The sequence below is a fragment of the Sander lucioperca genome, chromosome 23 (assembly GCF_008315115.2).
Source record: "Sander lucioperca isolate FBNREF2018 chromosome 23, SLUC_FBN_1.2, whole genome shotgun sequence".
Lineage (NCBI taxonomy): Eukaryota > Metazoa > Chordata > Actinopteri > Perciformes > Percidae > Sander > Sander lucioperca.
This window is the reverse complement of record NC_050195.1, coordinates 12,069,384-12,077,320: the sequence shown is the minus strand read 5'-3', so window position 1 is coordinate 12,077,320 and position 7,937 is coordinate 12,069,384.

The window sequence follows — 7,937 nt, the reverse complement described above, 5'->3', positions numbered from 1 at the left end:
TGCACCCCATGTAGGCCAAGTCCTTGGCAGTAGCCCGGGTTCGAATCCGACCCGTGGCCCTTTGCTGCATGTCGTCTCCCCTCTCTCTCTCCTTTCCTGTCTTCAAGCTATCCTGTCAATTAAAGGCTATAAAAGCCCCAAAAAATAATCTTACGAAACATAATTTTAGGAAACAGGGTTCAACTCTGACCCCAAACAACTTTTTACGCTTTAAATACATTTTTTATCCACATTGCATGCACGTGCAAAAGTACATAGTTATGTCAGTGTTTCCGATTCTGGTTGAGAATTTACTTGTGGTGGTGGGGGGCGCAGGATGTGACAGCGCGGCGCGTGATGGCTGGGTTCAGTAATAAACTAGTCAAATGAAAGCTTAAAAAATAACCAGATAACATTATCAGATAATTTAGAAATTAAATAACTATTTACATATTAAACAAATTAGACTAAAAGATGATACAGATAAAAATGAAAATATTGTTGGACTATGCTGCTTCTGACACAATTTCAGGGTATTTATTAGGGCTGAACGATATGAGGAAAATATGCAATATGCCCTAACGTTGTTGAATATTGTGATAATGATAAAAATGACTTGCAATAAACAGATTAAAATCTAATCATTTCTGTCTCTCCTGCTTCGTATTCTGCTAAAATACAACAAATTGCTCTTTGAAATTAAAACAAATGACAGGAAAGTGTAGCCATGATGTGATTTGTCAATTAAATCAGTTTGTTTTGCCAAATGTAGCGGTTCATCAGATAAAATACCCATAATACTGTACTATGATCCATACAGAAAGTTAGATGTTATTATTAATCTCAACACTGTTTCCTCCTAACTCCTGTTAAATCATATATGACTATGGCTATCTAAATTAAATTCTTGTTCATTTTGTTTGTTAGATAGTTAATCCGTGTTTTGGCGATCCTAAACATGCTGTTGTGTAATATAACGTTACATGTCATGTTGCACTCATTAAGATCTCATCTGAGCAGATTTCTGTCATTCAAACAACTTTGAGTTGTAGTTTAAAACGTGTATAGCCAATTTAATATAATTACGGGTTTTATTCTGGTTTGAGTACATAAATACAGTTAATGGATACAGGCATGGAGAACTGAAGGCTCGGTTAGCAACGATTAGCTCCGTTAGCGGTTAGCTCCAGTCAGCTCCGGTTAGATCCGTTATAAAGATATGGAGTGGAGGAGACTGCCGCGGACAGGGGTAACAACCAGACTCTGAAAAATGGCTTTCGGGGAGCTTTCACAGCAGTGTGGCTGTGGTCCTTCTACGGTTTTATTAGTACAGTTAATCCCATTGCAAGACCACCAGCAGCATGCTACTATTAACATAACGATAGCCTCTGAGCCTGAAGTGCAGCATTGACGCTGTCATGCACATGGCGCGAGACTTCACAAGGGGGAGGGGCTAGAGGCAGAGAGACTGAGGGAGTGTAGGGACAGGAAATGCAGCTGAACGAATACGCTGCATGTTTTAAATAGCGTAAAAAAAAAAAAAAAAGAATAACGAAACGCAATATGTGACGGCCGGTTTTGATTCTGTGGCGCACCGCCACAAATTAGTCTATGTGTGGGAAACACTGTATGTATAAGGCTGTGAGCTCTGTCAAAACACTTGTGAGTGCACAGCAGCGCTGTGACTGAACAGAGGACTGCTGTAGATTAGGTACATCAGAAGCTATTTGCCATTTGTATACATCACAGACATCACAGATGTGGAAGAATGCATCAACACATTTTCTGTATCATCAGCCCTCTGCATATCATTGAATATAAAGAGGAATATTATGATACTGGGTTCCTGCCAGCTCCAACATCTGACTGTCTTTTCATGTGTGCAGACAACTCAAAATGTGAAGATGCCATTTTCCCACATCTGTGATGCTGACTTGGCACACCTATATCTTTTAAGATCCAGCAGTATGTAGGCTTTTCATCTCACAGAGCCTGATGTTCATGGACAGGAGTAATTTGTGCATATTTCTTTTAAAAAAGTGCAAAAAAATTGTTTGTTATTCATGAGTCTGCAGGAAAACATTTGTATGATGTATTATTGATGTCCAATGATGCCAATATAATCCATCCAACTGGTTATGAAAATCCCAGCTTCAATGTACAATTAATAATGACGGAAACTTGGGGAAGCAGTGATAAATAAAGCATGTGTGCAAATGTTTAACATTTATATTCTTAATTCATTTTATTGGCAAACATTGTAAGGTGCCAAAACCTGCACATAACATTTGTATTATCATGTATATGTCCTACAAGCAAATGAGTCAGAGGGGAATCAATTGAATCAAACATGTTTCTGAATGAAAAATGATAATCAAGTCAATAATGACATAGCACTGTACTGCACAGGAAAATGAAGCTGTACTCTTCAGTGCCAATACATTATTAATAAAATTAAAAGAAAAACAGTTGTTTTTTTTTTTAAATTCTGTACTAGAAATAAAAATTTAAATCACACATTAACACTTTAAACCCAAACCTGATATTCATGATTTTCAGATATTGAGTAGTATCGATATCATTTATCAGAATATTGTCATTTCAAATCCCTTTTACAGAATTTCAAACAATATAACATTTATATATTTCCTTTAAATAGATTCAGTGTCCTGAACTGTATGTTCCCAGACAGAGCCGAGCAGTGCCTCAAAGTCATAAAAAAACTCCACCTGTATTTTGCAATATAATACAAACAGTATAAGCAGTTGAAGTATATAATTTATACATAGTTTCTCTGTATTTAGACAAAATCATTTATGTTATCTGAAACAACGGTTGTTCAGTTGTATTAACAGAATGCATTTACATAGTGCCTTTCACTAGTGGTGTCCAAATGAAGCTGCATGAAGCATTTTCTTTATTTTTTTAAACCCAAAATATGAAGAAGTCCTTTGACTGTTCAACAAAGTCAGTCAACTGAATTGCCATTTCTTGAGCTTTTTTCTTTAAACCAAGAGCAGCATCTAGTTGGGTCAACGAATACAACTAGTGGTTAATGAAGCTTCATTTGGACATAACTACCTTTCACACTTTGACATGTGCAGCATAATTTTCATACCACAGTGGAATCCATAAGATTTTGGGCCTGGTTGATTTGCTACTACCTTGGTTACCATGGTAACAGCAAGTACAGTTTAATACTACAGCAAACGCCAATTGAGCAGCTTCTTTGTCAGATATACACAACAAAAGAGCATATGTACAAAGAGTATATCTGTTTACAGTGGAGCCAAACACGTAGGTGTGCAGCCTGCAGCTCTTCATCTAACAGCTCACTGTGGCTGCTCCTCACTCTTCCATTACTTCCAGAAATATTTAAAACTGATTCGCTGTCACAAAATGCTGAAAATGACCATTGTCATGTTTTCTATTGCAGTCAGTGCTACCAGTAGGAAATGTTGCTTTTGCATTAGCAGTAACTGTATACAGCTCTGATACAATGTTTATAAGAAAACAGAACGGTGAGGCTGTTGTCAATGAGATAAAATGATGCTGGATTACGTGCTGCATCGTTTTCTGTGAAGCCTACGTGTGAAGAGAAAGCCAGCGCAGGAATGGTGGACTGCACCACTAACAATAAAAACTGCTATATTGTGAGGTAATTACTGAATGTTAATACATTGAATGACTATCGCAAAACAATTGCAGACCATAAATAGTATCAAAAATTGGTTTGATTTCATGAAAATGTTGAGAATAATAACTTTATACTGAAATGATAATACTAATATAGCCTGTAGGGTTGTTGCTTGTAGAAAAAAAAGACACCATAACTGTGTTATCATCTCACTAGTAAACCCACCCAGGTACACTGTAGTGTGTAAAGAATTTCATTGTAACCAGGGGCGTTTCTAGGACTTGGGGTTGTTTGGGGCTTAGCCCGGACCCATTTAAATAAACTAAATGCAATGCAAAACGGCGATTGGCTTGCCCAGCTTGTTAATAGCCAGTGTATGTTAATTTTAGCTGGCCAGTTTGTAGATGTTAGTTAGATGGCACCTACATTTGGCCTAATCATAACTGGCCTGGCAACACAAAGGCCAGGGTTTTGTTTCCAGATTTGTGTGGTGACATATGATGTGGGGGTCCACCCCCCAAACACTTCACTGCATTCTGGTGAATTTTTATGCACCTATTTCTACCATTTTCTGAATCAACATGCTGCAAATATCTTTATGTAAAGGGAAACATAGATTAAAATCCAAATATAAAAACGTAATGGAAAATATTGCAGTAAGGCTCTCAGGCATTCTGTATTGCTTTCAACTATTTATTCTCCTTTGGATCGACTTTTCTAATTATATCTGAGTCAGCACACATGTAGCCTAGGCATCATTTACTCTTCCCTCCTGTTTTGCATCTTTTCCAGCCTAGTCTCACAGAATTCCGTGAAATGATCACAAACTGTTAACACCGCATTACGTGGTGGTGGCACGGAATGTGTGAAAATTCCGTGTGGCCACCACGGAAAACAATGCCAATGTAAAGTCAATGAGAAGATGACGTAGCATTAAGAGCGACTACGGTAGCGAGTAGTATGAAAGCCCGAAAATCCGCATAGGGAGATTGGTTGGGGGGGTGGATGGGTCAAACAACACAGGACGGAGACCGGGGATCGTGTCCCGTGTGTCACGTTTCCTAAACCCAACCGGTGCTTTTTTCTTTTACTAAACCCAGCCGTCCCGTTGTTGTCCCGCGTGTCATGGAAATGTAAGCCCACCCACGACCTTTTCCTTAATTTAAGGGGCCGTGTTCATTTCACGGAATTCTTCCGTGGGCCCATCACAGAATGTTTTGCGATTCCGTGAAACAGCCACAGATATTGAGTTAAGGGTCCGTGTTCATTTCACGGAATTCTATGAGATCAGGTTGATGAGTAACCTCCTTAAATGACATATGACAGTTATTCACCTCAATGATACATTATTCATTTTAATTTATTAATAAACACCTGACTGTAATATTTCAGATGTTTGAGCAAGATTTCTGCTCATGTCCAAAACTTTGTGCACATTCAAAATATAACTCATCCCATCTGCGTTCTCTGAGATTTGGAGGTCGTGATATTTTGAGAAAAATAAAGTGATAATAGGCTATTACAAGAATAAAGTCACTATATTTCAGAAAATAATCTACCTGCACCATAGCCTGCTGTGCAATACGTGATTGCTCTGTGATAAGGTAGATCTCAGTCTGACAGACACAAAGCCCCGTTTGGGCTCTGTGTGTTTGATTCTGAACTTGCCATAGGCTACTGACAGCAAAGAAACTTATTCTATAGGCTAGATTATTTTTAAGACCTATGTCTATTTTAACAGGCTGTATGCAGTATGTGCAAAGCCAAAGCACAATGAAATAAGGCAACTTATGATTTTGGGGGTTTACATAGGCTATTGTCCGGTTTCATATTTGTCAGTCAACTTTTCAAAATACATTCAGGGCTACACTCAAAACATTCGAGGCTGAAGCCCCGGCAAAATTGGCTGACAACGTGTCTGATTGCAGTGTTTCCCACACTGCCGCACTGCCGCACTATCAACACCGGCCGCCGCACACTGCGTTTCGTTATTCTTTTTTTTTTTTAACGCTATTTAAAACACGTTCAGCTGTATTTCCTTTCCCTGCTCTCCTTCGTCTCTCTGTCACTTACGTCTCGCTCACACAGCCTCTCCCACCGAGCATCTGTCTCCATAAAGGAGACAAGACGGCTGGCGAAATTCACAAGTTCACGAAAGGTTGGTATCTATCTTGTGAACACCTTTACACAATCACACATTAAAAAGTGCTATAAAAATATTTTATATTCTGAATACAATGTTGTCAGTGTGTTAATGTTGGAGTCCCAACCCGACTCTTAGCAAACAAACGATTGTGCCTGCTTTAGACAGTTAACTAGTTGCAAGTTTGCGGTAAAATGCAGTTGGGTTGTCGAGGTCAAAACACTGCTGTGATTCAAATAAACATATTATAAATAATGTTATGTCATTCTTTTACTCTTACACTGAATGTTTGCTGCTTCAATCCAGATGAGTATTGAAAAGTATACGACTGAAAAAGGCACGTGTTGAGGATGAGGCTGAACTGTCCAACCAGTGTAATTAGTTATGTTATTAATTTGTTTACAATATTTTCAGGCTTCAATCAGTGAAAGACAGGGTCAGGGAGAGAGAGAGAGATAGATTTGTTAGGCATTGAAGTAGGAGAGGAGGACAGCATCCAACAGCGTGTTGTTACGAAAATAAGTCGTCCCCCCCTGAAAAGAACACAGACAACGGCAACACACAACTTGACTATCCTGGAAATTAAATGTCGTTGATCCGGACTAAGAAGATCCTAACCCTAATGCAGGAAGTTAATGGAGTGCTATAGAAAGACCTCAAGTGTTCAAGACTCATTTGTAGAATTCGCTATTTTCACCTGTAACTCACCAAAACCAGCTGCTCAATTACCTTTAACTCTGAAAACAACATAATGCAAAACTCACTGCTCTCTATGATGATTCTCTTTAAAACTCCCCTCCCCAATTTCATGATTTCAAAAGATTTATTAAATTGTGTATTTCTGATGCAATAATGAAGCATTGCATCTGCACTTTCAAATCTTTCCTCTGGTTTCTGGACAAAAGTGGTAGATTCATGTTATTTTTCCAGCTTATGTCATTGTTTTAGGATGTTTAAGGCGCTGACCAAGAAATGCAATATCCCAGGATCGCATCCGGCCAGGGACCTTTATTGTATGTCTTTATTTTCTGTCAACTCTTCACTGCTGACTGACCCATACATAAAATGCTAAAAAGTCAATCTGTTTTGAGATTCTATTACGGCAATTGCTTATGGTGATTAATCCAAACCATTGGCATAGGTTTGGTTTAAGAGGTACGGTGGCACAATAGCAAGAAGCAAGAAGATAGGGCAGACTGTGTGTAGTCTGAGAGGTGAAACATTGGGCGTAAGAAGCACTTTCTGCAGCTATTGCTGTCTGTGAGCGTGTGATAATAATTGTACGTGACTCAGAAGAGTGTATCAACAATTTTATCAGCTCAGCTGAACTCAATGAACTGAAACAACATTGACTGAAACCATAAAAGTAGGGGGGAAGAAAATAGGATTTAGAAATGCCGCCCCCATCCTGAGTGGAAATCAAGCCCTTCATCCAAACATCTGTGCTTTAACTGTCAGCAAAACTGCATTCATTTTGACTGTGTAGCTCGATAGTGCAACCTATAAATCAGCCAGCAGATAAGTTTAATCGTCCTTGGTTCTCAACGAAGAAACTTTAGCCTTGATATGGTCACAGTGACTTGTGATTTATTTAAACCGCAAAACATAACTTAACTGTTCAAAACACAGCAGAGATGATGAAGCATCTAATTGCATTTGTGTGTTGCACTTTTCCTTCAGCGCCAACTATAAAAAAAAAGCATACTTGATATTACAGAGAACATGCAACTACACAGTGCCTTAACAGACCTTTTTCAGCAGCCAAAACACATACAAGGTACCAATGGCATTTTTTCTGACCGATGGCCGACCCTTGTTATTGGTCTTTAACCGTTAACTTACAAGCAGGCAATGGAGTCCCAGTTCACCCGTCCGGGAGGCTCGGACATACTTTCCGCGCTCAGCGTCCGAGAACAACTGCGGAGCTGTACCAGTCGTGCAGCCACGATGTTACGTGCATTGTCTCGGCCACTTTCCTGGAACCGCTTGCGCGGCTGGTAAATGTCCGCAGCAAGTCTTAAATTTGACTTGGTGAAACCTGCAGAAACCCTCGTTAAGAAATAGATTGTATAGCTTATTTTTTGTTTTTAATAACTTTTTTATATTTGTTTTAATAATATTATTTTTAACTGTTTAACTGATCAGTCAAAACTTATTGTTGGTTAAACAGTTAATCAT